At 30.7% G+C, this 14,914-nt stretch overlaps 1 long non-coding RNA gene and 1 pseudogene across 2 annotated transcripts; one reads left to right on the top strand and one right to left on the bottom strand.

Annotated features, from left to right (window-relative positions):
- Nucleotides 1-354: 354 nt before the first annotated feature.
- LOC18041146 lies at nt 355-4,753 on the bottom strand. 2 transcript variants are annotated; one of them, XR_002905159.1, is made up of 5 exons: nt 3,641-4,753; nt 3,492-3,558; nt 2,670-2,774; nt 2,118-2,181; nt 355-691 (listed from the first exon to the last, which is right to left on the bottom strand). It is a non-coding gene; the product is annotated as an uncharacterized LOC18041146 (long non-coding RNA). The 2 variants fall into 2 exon arrangements; XR_002905160.1 differs by having other exon boundaries at nt 2,670-2,771.
- A 2,109-nt stretch (nt 4,754-6,862) lies between these two features.
- LOC112098183 lies at nt 6,863-14,420 on the top strand (annotated as a pseudogene).
- Nucleotides 14,421-14,914: the final 494 nt, after the last annotated feature.

Below are 14,914 nucleotides of genomic sequence, written 5' to 3'. Positions count from 1 at the left end.
AACTTATAAATATTTTTTTTAAATGTCAGGATGTCTTAAAAAAATTCATGATTATTTATTATTTATTATTTTTTATCATTATTGCACACACGCACATATATACTTATGTGCTGGAACATAAGTTTTCTCATAGTTAAATAAAATTCATGATTATTATTATTACCCCCACACACACACCTATATGGTTATTTGCTGGAACATAACCTTATAAAATTTAAATGCTTCTAAATTTTGACAATAAATTAAAAAAATCAAAATAACAATATGCATAAAATGAGTATATCAAAGCAATAATAAGTCTAAAATGAGTTATAAATTCCATAAACAATAGTAAGCTTAAAATGATTACATCAAAACAATAATAAGTCTAAAATGAGTGCATCAAAACAATAATAGATCTAACATAAGTCATCAAAACAGTAACAAGTCTAAAATTACTTCCAGTTAACATCTCATGTACGGTTTGAAATTGCATCTTTAAAGTCTTTATTCGTGATTCAATATGTGGCTTAGCTTTTATACCACATCCGGGCAATTTTGTGTCCAGAGCAGTCTCAAGAACCTCCAAGTAGCCACTTCTGAAATTGTTATCCGAGTAAAATCTACCATCATGATATAAATCCAAAAGCGACCGCACGAGTATGATATCTTCATCTTTGCTCCAAAATCAAGTGCTTGTCGATCCATTTAGCTATTGAGCAAAAATTAGACATTAATTAGAAAACCAAAGACAGAAACAGAGCTGTCCATAGCTCAATCAAATCTCAATTAAGCTTCAAAACCATCCTTGACAGAATTAGATTCAATTAAGCTTCAAAACCACTTATTTTCTAGAGATTTGATTGTAAAGGAAATGCTTAATCAATTAAACTACCTCAAGTTTTTTTTCAAGGGTAGATAGATGAAGTTAAAATTTCAATCATAACGTTGAAGTTTGAATAATTTCAATCATAACGATAAGGGTTGACTTGTCGTGACTTATTCACATTCTGTTAATTTTAACATGTTCTTAAATATCAGTATACATATATTCTAAAATACTTATACGTACTACTATTACTACTACCAGCTCTTTGTATGAATATTAAAATTTTTAAAATATAACATAAACCTATTAATTACATCAAATTGTTGGTGATTTAATTGTGCAGAGAGGGCAACGAGGGTACCAAACAAAGGCATTGATTTAGTTTGATAATGACTAAGAGCTAACTATATGCGAAGATCAAGCGGAAAATTAGACATTAATTAGAAAACCAAAGACAGAAACAGAGCTGTCCATAGCTCAATCAAATCTCAATTAAGCTTCAAAACCATCCTTGACAGAATTAGATTCAATTGTTGAAAAATGATGACTAAGAGCTAAAGAAATAGTTTGAGGCCTTCTTCATGACAAATTGTTGAAAAATCTTGTTGAAAAATCTAATCATCATTTCAATTGTTTTGTATGACCCACTAAAGAAATAGTTTTGTATGAACCGAAGTTGACCCAGGAAACTGCCATCAATGGGTTTGCCCTTATCTACTCTTATATCACGGTAATGATGAGGTCATAAACGGTAATGACGAAATTATCGTAACTAGATCTACCCAATTGTTGAAAAATGATGACTAAGAGCTAACTATTTTGTTTCTTCATAAGCTTCAAGAAATAAAAACAGAATTGCATGGTATATAAGCAACGGATAAAGAGCCCAATCAATTTCTTCTTTCTCATATTATCTGTTTCAGCTAAGCCTAAGTCGTCCATGACTGCACAAAGAATTATCCATGTCTTAAATAAATAAATAAATAAATAAAAAAAAAAAAAAATATATATATATATATATATATATAAATATGTACTCAACAAGACTAATAAGATTAAAAGTTGCAGCATATGCAAAATAATTGCAAAAGTTTACTTCAACAGGGGCAAAACAATTAAAAAAGCAGAGGAACAGTACCAATTAATGACATCTATTTTACTATAAATGGTCAAATCTCTACATTTCAAATATAAACTCATTTCTGAAATTAAATAAAGAGTGGAAGGTAATGAACAGTTTGGATATGTGGGGCATGAACTAGAAAGTAATAGCCACAAATTGGCAAGTGTAGAAAAGAGGAAGACATACCGGCGTAATCTTATCCAGCCGCTTCTTTTTTAGATTTAGAACATCTTCTAGTTTTCCATCGATCCTGTAAAAGATATGAAAATTTGTATGTAAGATGAAGGCGAATACTGGCAGAAAATAAATTTTGCACTGATAATAGGGATGGGAAAAAATTTTGAGGGTTAGTGAAAAAGGTACAAAGAAGAACAAATAACAAGGACATTTTACAATGTAAAAGCTAGAAAGCAAAAGCTTTAAAGAGTAGCTCAAAAGTTACAGGTCCGCTAGCTTAAAAATGTCAACTGCTTTTGGAGGGGTTGAATTTATTGAATGTCAAATTTTCTCAGCAACCAAACAGAGTCATAAACCCACCAAATAAAACGAATCAAAGCAAGTTCAATCAACTCAGCCATAATTAATTAATCAAGGAAAATAATCAAGTCTAGTTCAATAAACAAAAAAAAATGAATTAGCCATAGTTTTCTCAGCAACCGAACAGAATCATGAACTCAACAAATCAAAAAAATTAACATAAAAACAACTTAAAAAATCTATAAAATCATAAAAATTTACCTCGATTTTCGTCTTGTTCTTCTTATTTTAAGATGAATCCATGGCAGCAACTGATTTGAATCGATGGCAGTGGCTCGGAAAATGGATGAAAATCAAAGAGGGCTGCTAGATAGAGGGAAATCGAGAGAAAAAGTGATTTTAGGTCTAAATTTTAAATAAGGGCAAAATTGAAAATTTTTAAATGTTTTAGGGTTACAAAGGACAATTCAATGATTTTTAAGTCAGGGAAATAGATTTCCGACGTTTCAAAGAAGAATTTGAATTCCATATAACGCCAGATATTAAATTTCTGTTGAAATTAAATTCCTGTTAATTTATTCCAACCAAACAAAAGAAACTATTCCAGATTTTAAATTCCTTTCCTTTCCCACCTCCTATCCTGTCAACCAAACATGGCCTTAGATTACTCCTCAAAGTTATGATCCAGAGGCCAAACACTTAAGAAACTAATTGGTGACAAACACTAGGCTGTAATACTTAAAAATAGAGGATCATATAGTTAATTAACAACTAAACAAAATTTCAATACAGATTACATTAAAAAATAAAAAATAAAACCACAAGCTTGTTCAATTTCAGGTTTAATAAAACTCTGACCATTATCTTTCGACAACAATATAAGAATATAATTCTTATTTAGTTCTTATCAATCTTAATCAAATCATTTAACAAAATTTATTGAACTAAAGACAATGTCATAGATGGCTAAAAGGAATTTATGGATTACAACAATACGAACGCAGACATTATCAAAGCACATGCTTAAGAATTAATTTGAAAAAAATAATACTATTTGTTGGAAAATAAAAATATTCTACTCACAGATTTAGTCATGGTCAATCCTGATTTGCTGCAAGATCCTTTGGTTGATTACCAACAAAAACTCCTTCTACAAAGTAGAGAGAAATTATAAGGAACTACGGCAACCATATATAAAAAATATAAACTCAAAACTGTATATAACACTTCACCCAATTCCAATAAACCTCCCAGCGACAGTCATTTCCTTGTCAAGAATCGTTTTCAAGCTTCCTGCTTCCTCCAAACTTCTTCAGTTTCATGAAAACTCAGCGGACACACCTTAGTTCTCTTCCACCGCACTCATTCTTTTCTTTTGTTCTCGTTTCTTTTTTCTCTTTTGTTTAATACCCATGTTACTTAATAACATGAGCTTCCACTATAGCACCATCAATAAATAATCCAATTCAAATATATAGCAGGTTTCCCCAATCTACAATTCTTATCCAAATTCACTCGGTCTTTAAATTAAGTTTGAATTTAAAAATCAATAGAAATTCAAAATATTAAAAGAGATAAAGAAATAAGAAAATCGGGAAGTTATAGGAGCAGGTTGATAGAGATCGAACACCTTTTCATAGTGCTGATGGATAAATATTAAATTCGTAAATGGGAAATTGAGGTAATCCAGATGACACAATGAACAAATGATATGCAATGTGTGAACCGCTCATGATTATGATTAAGAATGTGATTGTGGAAAATAAATTTAGACTGCTTGCAGAGCTGCAGGTGGTCATTGGCAAACCAAATATTTGGTGTAAATCAAAATCTTGTGCAATAATAGATAATGATTGATTTTCTTTTAAAAGCTGGCCTGTTTAAAACGGACATGATTAATCAAAAGGTTTAGTGCAGATAGGCCATACTTTGCCGAATTCCTGGCAAATAAAGAGTTTATTTCTATTTTCCATCACAAGAGATATAGAATAAGTAGTCGGCTTTGCGAATTTCAACAGCAAGGAATGACAATTATATTACCATATAAGAAGGTTAGAACAACACAGGTTATTTTTATTATGACTTCAAACCATTCACAAGATTGCATACCGCATTAAATTCCCTGAAATGACAAAAAGGAAAAGCCGCCCAAATGGCAACCATTTTCATTATTTAACCACAAAAGTATGCCAAATTTTGTTGACAGTGTCAAACCTCCCAGAAATAAGCAGAAACACCTCGGTTTGAGGTCTATGGAGTTGTTGAAAGAAGAAAAAAAAGTATTAGTGACATGTGCAATCGAGATGCAATCAATCATATACGAAGATATTTACTTAGGGTGCGTTTGGGATTGAGGTTGGGCAGCCGTAGCTTAAAAGCTATAACACTAAAGTGTTTGGTAAACACTAACTGTTGTAACTTTTAAATTATGTTGATATGATTTTTCACTTGTATAATACAAAATTTATTATATATTTAATAATTTTATTAAAATTATTATTTAAAATTTACATTTATTATATATTTTTAACTTTTATTTTATAATTACAGTTTTTTTTTTCACAGCAGCTGTGGCTTAAAAGTTACAGCACCTCAATTTCAAACGCAGCCCTCATAGTTAAGCTTTTGGAGTCAGCTGAAATCAATTCTAAAAGTCTGCATAGAGAAATAATCAAAGTGAATAAATTTAAATCTATAATACGCTGATTGTAAAAATAAACCCCGCTTACATCAACTGAAGTTTCTTCCTCATAAGCCAAGCAAATACCCTTTATTATGTGTATCAGATTGTATAATTTCAGAGCCCCAATATACCCACTATAAATTTACACAAAATAATTATTGACGTGCACGCTAATTAACACCCTAAGTTCGCAATTCTTATGAAAAACCTACCTCAATCTACACTTAAGTGTTCAATCAGTAGCAATTCAATCTCCGCCGACCATTGGTCTTCACAAACGCCCCTTTGATTCATAGATTTGCTCGTCTCAGTCGAATAAATCTTAATCGCAGGCCCCCGATGACTTTTCGAACCAGAGTTTTCTTTGAAAGCCCTGAATCTGATCATGCCGGTAACCAGTTAACAACTTAATTCGCATACGTCGGTTCAAAGTCGTTGGATTTTTTTTCTTTGCAATCTAATGGCCAGTTAAGTAAAAGATAAAAGAACGTGATTGCAAATCACGTGTGCACAGTAGCTGGACCCCTCTCAATAATTGAGTAGGTAGAAAGTGTAATGATGAAATGACATTTTGTTTTTAATAATGGGAACAGCAAAGGTACGAAAATGAAGAAAGAATTGGTGGCCGACACAGTAAAAAGTAAACAAAAAAAAAGGAAAAGGCACTGAAAAAGAAGGAATTAATTAAGAATTAATTTAACGTTTACTTTTTGGATGGAATTGAGAATATGAGTAGTGAGAATTTTAGGATTGGGAGTGTGGAGTGAGAGTGATAGTAGGTTGTTTACTTACACTACACTGGAATGGAAGCATGAAATGGAGATCAGAATCTAATTTACGTGTTTACTTTATCTTGCATTAGGAGTAAATAATTTCAAATTACAATTTTATCCTTATTTAAAGAATTATAGTTTTTAATTACAAAACTAATAAAAAATATATTTAATGAATAATATTTATTTTATTATATTTGTAAATTTATTATAATTATTAATATTCTTAATTATGAACAATAAATTATTAATTTTAATTTTAATATAAAATGAAATGTTATTTTATTTTATTTAATATAATTATATTAAATTTATTATTATATAAAATAATAAAATAATATTATTTAGTACCAAATTAATATTTTCTTAAATAAACTATTTATTATTATTAATATTAAATAAATATAGTACTATTATTTTTAAAATAAATATAATAATATTATATTTATTAATTCTCTATTAATATAATAACATTATTTTAAAATAATTTTAACTTAAAATCGATGTAGATTATTATTTAATTAAATATAATGTTATTATATTTATTAGTGGTAGAAATGTTTAATTATTCAAAATAAAATAATATATTTAATATTATTCAAATAAATATAATATTATTTATTTTATTTTATTAATTATAAAACATAAAATAAAAAAAAAGGGTAGAAATGGGAGAGGTGGGAATGGGATGGGAGTCTCACTCCCATTCCCCACTTCAAAAATGGGTAGGGCCCACGAAGTTAAATTCCCAATCCCTCCTCATTTTGAGTAAGTAAACACGGAGTGGAAGGAATCCACACTCCTCACTCCCACTCCAACAAGTAAACACAACATAATTGGACAAACTTTATACTTGTTCAGATACATGTATAAAACCCAACTAGGAGAGCTAGATAGCTGTGTCTCAATTTGATCAACATAAAGATCAAGATCAAATCAAGCATCGTGTTTTCTTAATCAATTCACCTTACGTGCACAGCCACAGGTATGAACTAGGGATGGCAAAATCCGGGTCCGGTTCCAGGTTCGGCCTTCCCGGTTCCGGACCCGGATGTCATTTTCTTTTTACCGGACCCGCATATAACCCGGATTTTTTACATGCGGGTCCGGTCCGGGTTCAACCCGGAAAAATTAAGGATTCCGGATTATGTTCGGGTTGGGTCAATAATTCGGGTTATGTTCGGGTTGGTTCTTGTCTAACCCGAACAACCCGAAACCCGATCGGGTTGACCCGAACCCGACCCGAACCCGATTTTGCCCACCCCTACTCGTGAACCTACCTCCTCATCCTTATCTCTTCATCAATGCTCTCTCTTCACTCGCACCTTTCTCGATCCAATTGCAGCAAGTCTGCACTCTCTCTCTCCCTTTATCTTCATCTAACATCTTTCTCTCTCCTTATTTCTCCCAATCCACTCTCTCTTGTTGTGCCAGCTGCTGTCGCTACTTCGTCTCAGCCACTGTTGATGTTCTGTCTTTGCCATAGCCGTTGTTGCTTCGTCGCCGCCCAGCCACTGCTGCTCCGTCGCCCAACCATTGTTGCTCTCTTGGCTCTGTCACTTGCCAGTATCTGTTTTATTTAAGTAAATTTTTGAGTAATTATTTGAGTGATTTGATTAATTGTTTAACAACATGTAAAGATGATATTGTTACCGATTGTCATTGCCATGATAGTGATGTCACTCAAATTCCATTTTGTTGATGATGCCCAATTTGAATTTTTTGCCGGTCACAAAAAAAAAAATTTAGAGAGAAAATAATTTAGGCAAATTGAGCTTTTGTTATTAGAGAGAAATAGAGATTTTTCAAGCTTTGCTTTGGATGGAATTCACTTAAACAATCTGCAACTTGTGGAAGTGAGAACAAAAAATAGAAACCCATTTTTTGTTGCGCCCTGAAAAAAAATGAATTAAAAAATTTTGCTGAGAGCTCGGCCTTAATTTGTTGAAGTGAAAATATACTGTGTTGAATTTGATGTGTGTAATTTAGTATAATCTATGTATGTGCATGTGATCGATGTTTTAACTGTGTATTGGCTTGGGATAACATTGATCACATGCACATGTTTGAACTGTCAAATTTGGAATAACATTGCACATTTGAAAGCTGTCCGTTTCTACACACGCGTGTTGACATGCACATACACACCATGATCTTTCAAGTTTTTGGATTTATGAGGAATGTTATCTTATTTTTTTTCCATTGTACCACAACAGTGAATTGGGAGAAAAATAAGAGCAGTTTTTGGATTTGACATGTGTAATTTATAATCTATGTATATGTTAGAGTAGTGTCTTTAATTTGATTAATATTTGATTTTTTTCGAGTAACATTCAGTTTTTAATCTATGACATGTTGTTGAAATGGCTTTCATGTTGTGTTGAATTTGATTAATATTTGATATGTTGCGTTTTACATAATTTTATTCGACGAGAAAATGCAAGTGATCGGTTATTTGGGGACTTTGATGTGCAAGATTTGGTTACCAACGAAGAAGGAGACATTAGTAGGCCACTTACTAATATTAATTTATCTCCAGCAAGTGTCTTAGAGATGAATGCTACAAGAGATAGAATTGCAACTTCTATGTGGCATGATTACATATATAATGCATAATGTCTATCATGTAATTTTTTATAATTATTTTGTTTAAATCATGTGTTGTAATATATATCTTAATTATGGTGTAAAAACAATGACAATGTAAAACTTTTATTTTAAACTAATGTTAATTCTAAAACTTTATTATCATGTAATTTTTTATAATAATTTTGTTTAAATTATAAATGTTGTCTGTGTATGTATTAGCTAAATAATTATTTTCTAACTACAAATATGACATAAATGCTTAGTAAAAATTGTTTTTGAAAAAAAGTACTACCGAACGCATATTCTATGTTTTTATCATTTTCAACTGTGTCTACCGAACGCATATTATTGTTTTCAGTTTTAAAACACAAGATACATAAAATGATACCATATGCATACTTAAATTCGAAATACAACAACTGTAAAACACCATTTTCATTTTCATTTTTATTTTCAAAAAATACAAATTCAGAAACAATATCGAACAAGCCCTTAGGGCCCGTTTGGTAGTGTTTTTGGGCTAGCGTTTTTATTTTCATTTTCAGAGTACTGATATAATACATTTTCAGTGGGCTGAATCCAAAAACAAATTACAAAATAAGAAATCCAAATTCACTTTTTATAACTAGTAAAGCAAAATCATGTTTAACATGATCTCTACTTATTACAGAACTAAACTAAAAAGCAAATTAAAAAACAAAAGCCAACCAAAAATCTCGTTCACAAACAACTCATAGTGCTCTCTCTCCCTCCTTTCCTAATATACTCACAACGAAGCTGACTCATAGTGCTCTCTCTCCCTCCTTTCTTGATTTGGTCACAACGAAGCTCTCTCTCTCTCCCCTTATCTTTTCTGATCTACACACAACAGCGAGCTCTCTCTCATTTTCTCTCCAGATCCTCTTTCACGGTGTGCCCATCTCGGTTGCTGTACTTCATCTCTGGTGCCATTGTTGCTTCATCTCGATCGTCGTCGCTGCTGCTTCATCTTCGTCATTGCTGGTGCGCCATCTTGCCACAACCACTACTGCTCCATCCAACCACCTCGACTTCTTTTGCTTTCTCGGCTCCATCTTTGTTATGTGAGTTACTGATATTTTTCTTTTTTAAGGCTTGCATACAATCAATTTTGCCATCCATTGGGTTTTAATTTGCTTGGGAAAATAGTGAATGTTGAGAATCTTTGTGTTTGCTGGTAATTTTTTATATCACTCCCCTTCTCTCTGATATTTAATAATTATTTTCTATTTGGTAAATATGATTTTTTTGGCATGAGATTGATTAAGTTGGTGTTAGTATAAGAAAATTGTCCAGTTTAATTGGATGTTGGCAAACTGCTAGTGTGAATTATATTCGATGGTAATTATCTTTTTAAATGTGAATTAATTTTTTAAAAATGTGGTTTGCCAGTTTGTTTAATTATTATTGGTTAATGTTAATGTAAAGTGTTGAATTTACATGAGAAATAGAGATTTCAAAGCTTTATTTTTAATGGAAATCACTTAATAGACTGTGGCTTAGGGAAGTGAGACCAAAAAAAAAAAAAAAACGATAGTCATTTTACCAATTTGATTAATTGATGATTATAATACAATAGCATTGATTATAAATTTTGTGTTGTGCTATGAAAAAATGAGTTAAACAAAATTTAACAAGAGCTTGATCTTAATTTGAATTGGTCAATTTGTAGTAGAATATATTTGATTTTGATATGTTTAATTTTTAATCTATGACATGTTGCTGAAATATGTTTTATGCTACATTGAATTTGATTAATTTCAAATTTTTAAGCTATGCATGTTCAGAAGTAGTTTATTTAATTTCATTAATATTTGATATATATATATATATATATATATATATATATATATATATATATATATATATATATATATATATATATATGGATCCACATGATATTGATGGTGAGGTTAAGGCTAATTGTTAATTTTGCAGAGACAAATGCTACAAGAGATAGAATTGCAGCTTCTATATGGCATGACTACACATGTAATGCATAATGTCTACCATGTAATTTTTTATAATTATTTTGTTTAAATCATGTGTTGTAATATATATCTTAATTGTAGTGTAAAAACAATGACAATGTAATTTTTTGTTTTAATTAATGCTAATACTAAAACTTTATCATCATGTAATTTTTTATAATAATTTTATTTAAACTATTATGGTATATTTGTGTATGTATTAGTTAAACAATTATTTTCTAATTATAAGCATGACTTAAATGCTTAGTCAAAATTGTTCTTTAAAAAGGTACTACCGAACACATATTCTCTGTTTTTATCATTTTCAACTGTCTGCTGAACACATATTACTATTTTCAGTTTTAAAATATACGATACATAAAATGATACAGAACGCATATTTAAATTTGAAATACAGTAACTGCAAAACACCATATTCATTTTCATTTTTATTCTGAAAATACAAATTCAGAAATAATACCGATCATGCCCTTACACTTTTTATTTATGTTTTATGTTCTTATTTCTTAAGATATGTACATGTTTTATTTTTTTTACCTTTTATTTTCACTTATATTCTATGTTCCATTTACATCACTTATATTCTATGTTCTTATTTCTTAAAATATTTCTCAAAAAATAAAAATCATCACAAAAGAATTAATTCCACGCTTAGCCACATGGACTATTACTTTCCCTCTTGCGTCGTATATCCTTGGTTGAAGAGGGGAAGACTTCTTGTATTTTCATAATGTATTTCAAATTAAATTAAGCATTAATTAGACAAACAAATTTTATAATTATTCATGATTAAAAGAAAAAAAACTATATATGACTCAATTTAATCAACATCAGAATCTTAACTAACTCTTGCAGTAGTAAATATCAAGATCAAGCGTCACTTATGTTCTATGTTCTTATTTCTTAACATATTTCTAAAAAAATAAAAAAAAAATCATTATAAAAGAATTAATTCCACGTTAGCCACGTGGACTATTACTTTCCCTCTTGCGTGCATATCCTTGGTTGAACAGGGGAAGACTTCTTGTATTTTCATACTGTATTTCAAATTAAATTAAGCATTAATTAGACAAACAAATTTTATAATTATTCATGATTAAAAGGGAAAAAAAACTAAATATGACTCAATTTAATCAACATCAGAATCTTAACTAACTCTTGCAGTAGTAAAGATCAAGATCAAGCATAGCGTTTTCTTAATTAATCAATTTGCCGCATGTCCACAGCCACAGATACTGCTCTCTTTGTTATTAGTATTCAGCAACTTTGCTTTTTTTTTTTCTTTTTTTAAATTTTACTGTTATACATTTATGAATGAAATAGTAGTATATAAATAAAACGAACTCACTCTAATATTTGAATTAGTTTATACCTCTTGGTGGGTGCAATTATCAGAAAATTCAGGGACATGAATGATAAAAGAACATTGATGATGAGGAGTGGCACGAGTGTCCTAAAAGAGTTAATAGTGTCTTCTAATGGTAAATATAATCCTCGTCGTATCTTTTCTGCTAAAGAACTCGAGATTGCAACTAACAACTATGACAAGAGAAAAGTTATAAGACAGACAGCATATATAAATTGTACGAGGGTTTTTGGCAAGAGTCCCTAATTTCAGTTATGAAGTTTTTGTTGGAGAAAAATCAATTTTTTTTAAAAGAAAACTTTTAGGATCGATCTCATATAACATATAGGAATTCGTAATCTAGAAAATCATACCTTGACAATCCGATTTTACTTTTTTGCTGAGTTAATCTAGGCTCTTAGATCACGATTAGTCACTACCACGCCTGTTAGATCACGATCTATCACCACCACGCCGGTTGGATCACGATCCGTCACCACCTCGCTAGTTAGATCACGATCCGTCACTAAATAATCTTCCAGGTTATAACTCAGGTTTGATCTACACTTGACGTGTGGGCGCCTTTATCACCACTAAAAGCAACTAGCATGAGAAAATTTTTATCTCAAGATTAAAGAGAAAATCTTTTTTTCTTATCTGTATAATGTGGCTTCTCTTTTTCTTTTGGGAGAAAATAAGTCTTTTTATATCTCTATATAGTGGGAACTTTATGCTCCATATTTTATATTTTTTAATTTTATTAAATCAAATTTGATTTAAATTAAAAATAATAAAATCAAAAGTAACATTAATTCTTCTTGTCATAGGGGCCCACCTTGTAAAATAACACAAGACCCCTTAGATACAAGCACATTATATGGAGTCTCCCACTAAATAATATATTTAGCCTTTTAACCCAAATAGCCAGTTATCTTACTTATTAATCCAATAGCGACGCAGTCAACTACAATAATTAGACTTGTAATTAAACTAGCCCAATTATTTAATTCCAAATGTACTTCACTAAAAGATTGGAATCGACCTCCATAATTATATGTGATCTAGAATAGTATTCTCGAATAATAATTCGACCCATGCCAAATTGATTTCTTTACTGCATAATCTTTTGTACCACATCGTTAATTAAATCGATATCTCAACTTTCCAATCAATTTAATAACATCGTGTTTCTTGATACTTACTGATTTTCTATAATGATCATTTTCAACATACTAAATATGTTGACACATTCTGACCAGAGAATTTTATGATCAAGTGCCGAAAACCCATCAAGAGATGTGTTGTACAAATTCTATATTGTTAATCTATAACTTCAATACTCATAATTGCTCCCACCAAGATACCGGGTAATCTTGACCACAAGTGTGTGTTGTACCCATTAGTAACTCAAATGAAATAACAATTACAATTATGAAATTATAACTAACTCAAGATTAAAATTACAGTAAAATCAATGCCTATGAGATTTAATAAGTCTGACATTCATTTTAACGTTAATTAAATCTCATATGTGATATAGTTTAATGTAGTCAAACTACATCAGTAAATTCATACATGATTAAGACAAATCATTCAATGAATTTACTATAGTCTAAATATAAATAGAGCGCCCAACTCTATTTATCAACTGCAAACTTAATTTATTTAATCATAAGATAACTTGTATTTGTGTCTTCTGTGAATCCATTTAATGATCACATAAATACATATAATATGATTAAACGGACTTTATTCAATATATTTATGCAATTGAAAATATCTCAAATATTTTATTAATCAGAAAATAAATTAATATGCTTTAAAAGAGCACATAATCCTAACAGTTTTATGGTCATGAATACCATCGTCATACATACGAAAGTTGTATTAAGAACATCACACATGTAGCACAAATAAGCCACAATCATATTTTAAAGCTAATTGGATGATGCTTAGAGGCTCCAATTCCCATTCTAGTTTTTGAATCTGTAGAGTATGGAACTCTTCGTGATTGTATTTTCGGCGCTCCTCTACCTCAGTTTGAACCATTACTATTGAAATCTAGCCATCTAGGTTAAAGATTGCAAGGGATATTGCTGATTCACTTGCTTATCTTCACTTTGGATTCCCCAGGCCAATTGTTTTTAGAAGTCTCAAGATAGAAAATATCTTGTTCAATGAAGAAAATGTTGCAAAATTGTTTGACTTTTCACTATATCCACTCCTGAATGTGAAACCCACATTACTACTGACAGAGTGATTGGAACACGGGGATATTCTGCACCTGAGTACATAAACATATGTGTTTTAAATGAAAAGTCTGATGTTTTTAGTTTTGGTGCATTTCTATTTGAGCTTTTAATTGGACGGGACATCTGGGATCTCCTTAAGGATACACACGATCATGGTTGTTTTTTCAATGAATATTTGAAGAACTATCTTGAAGATAAAAGATTTACAGAGACAGCAGCTCCTATAATTGTTCAAGACATACCATGCATTGAGAAAGAGCAGTAATTACATGCCTCTGCACAACTTACCTTAGAATGTGTCAACAACTCACCAGAAGATGGGCCAACAATGGTTGATGTTGCCAAAAAAAATAAAATTTGAGACAAATTTATCTTCCTTGCGTATAATTTTTTAAATTATACTGCTTGATTTTAGGTTTCCATTTTTCCATGCTATTAGTTGTGGCCGGTTTACACAAATAGACGAAAAGTTACTTGTGTATATTGTTAAAGTGTGAGCTTTGAAACTGGTTTCAGTGAATAAACTGTCATGTCGGTTTGATGCTTTGTTAGAGAGTGACATGTCAACCGGAATCAAGTTAGCCCGTATGACAAACCCGTTTTGTCAGCCAGATTAAAGTTAGTAAAGTATGTGTCCATCACTTGTGTTTTACTTACTCTATACGGCAATGATAGCTGTCGTTTTGGGCTCATTATTGTTGAGAAACCAGCACGTGTCCTCAAGGCTGTTATTTTTCCGTTACTAAAGCGGGAAAATTCTGGGTTTTGTTTGTAACAAAACCCAGAATCCTTAAGCTTGTATAAATAGTCTTAAGGGATATGAAATCCGTAATTGTATTGCTTATTGCTTCGTCT

Source organism: Citrus clementina, unplaced genomic scaffold, assembly GCF_000493195.1.
Source record: "Citrus clementina cultivar Clemenules unplaced genomic scaffold, Citrus_clementina_v1.0 scaffold_5, whole genome shotgun sequence".
NCBI classification, from domain to species: Eukaryota; Viridiplantae; Streptophyta; class Magnoliopsida; order Sapindales; family Rutaceae; genus Citrus; species Citrus x clementina.
This window is presented reverse-complemented; position numbering and strand designations above follow the sequence as displayed.